The sequence below is a fragment of the Frankliniella occidentalis genome, unplaced genomic scaffold, assembly GCF_000697945.3.
Source record: "Frankliniella occidentalis isolate FOCC.00 unplaced genomic scaffold, Focc_3.1 Scaffold12, whole genome shotgun sequence".
Classification (NCBI taxonomy): domain Eukaryota; kingdom Metazoa; phylum Arthropoda; class Insecta; order Thysanoptera; family Thripidae; genus Frankliniella; species Frankliniella occidentalis.
In genome coordinates this window covers 1,341,567-1,342,463 of record NW_026267142.1, presented here as the reverse complement: position 1 = coordinate 1,342,463, position 897 = coordinate 1,341,567, and the positions used below count along the sequence as shown (strand labels likewise).

Sequence of the window (897 nt, the reverse complement as noted above, 5' to 3'; positions counted from 1 at the left end):
GGCGTTACTGCCTAGCTTGTTTGTACACGAACGGCTCAGCAGCCCCGCCGCGCCGGGCCATGCTTCGCTCCGCATGAGCGCCTCAAAACTACGTACGTCAGGACGTTGCCAGTAAGTTCAGCTGGTGTAGTGCGAGGCCGTTCACAAAACGGTTCTCTTCCATAAGGACGAGGGAGAGCAAGGGGCGTAAAGAGAGAGAGAAGGGATGTTTCTTTTCTCTGCGGTCGTGACATCTCTAATACGACCATTTTCGTCCAAGCTATCGAGGAAAAAGGGCTGCTGAATAGTGAATTTACTCACGGAGGCATCCATTCCGACACAATCCGCATCCGTCTTCTTGATCTCTCCCTTGGAACAGAAAACTACCGATCGACTGTCCGTCGATAAGCTCGTCAGTCGCCCGACAGCCGATCAATAATAGCTTCATGTTACTACAGAGCAAGCACTTCGGGAGGCTCCGCCGGCTTTGTCCCTCCCCTTCCTCGGATACATATACGTCACCTTATTAAAGTATGCACGCTATGAATATCTTTCGCCCTGAATAAGCACCCCATCTAATAACCGTAATAACATTGCAATGTAACTTTAAGACGGTGGAGGGGGCGGGGGGGGGGGGTGACTAGAGTAGAAGTACGATGGTTAGGGACGTGGGGGAGTCGGATGTTGTTTAAAACCCCAGTGCTGAAAACTTACACAAGATCTTCTGTTGAGTGAAGAAAGTACGCGTTTTTCGATTATTATTTTTTCTAGGTGGCTAGCTCTCTCCCACCCCACTGCTATGCACTCGATTCTCATCCCAAGCACCCTCGCTGCCCCTCTCCCCCGATCACGGTCGGGTGGCTAAAGGGCGCATTTTTCATGTCCAAGGTCCCGCAGCAGCTCCCGCAGCCACGGCCG

The 897-nt window shown here is 52.2% G+C and overlaps 1 protein-coding gene across 1 annotated transcript in view; it reads left to right on the top strand.

Annotated features, from left to right (window-relative positions):
• The window catches only part of LOC113213349 (uncharacterized), a 16,533-nt gene that overhangs the window by 1,133 nt on the left and 14,503 nt on the right, over window positions 1–897 (top strand). The gene's annotated exons all lie outside the window — the stretch shown is intronic.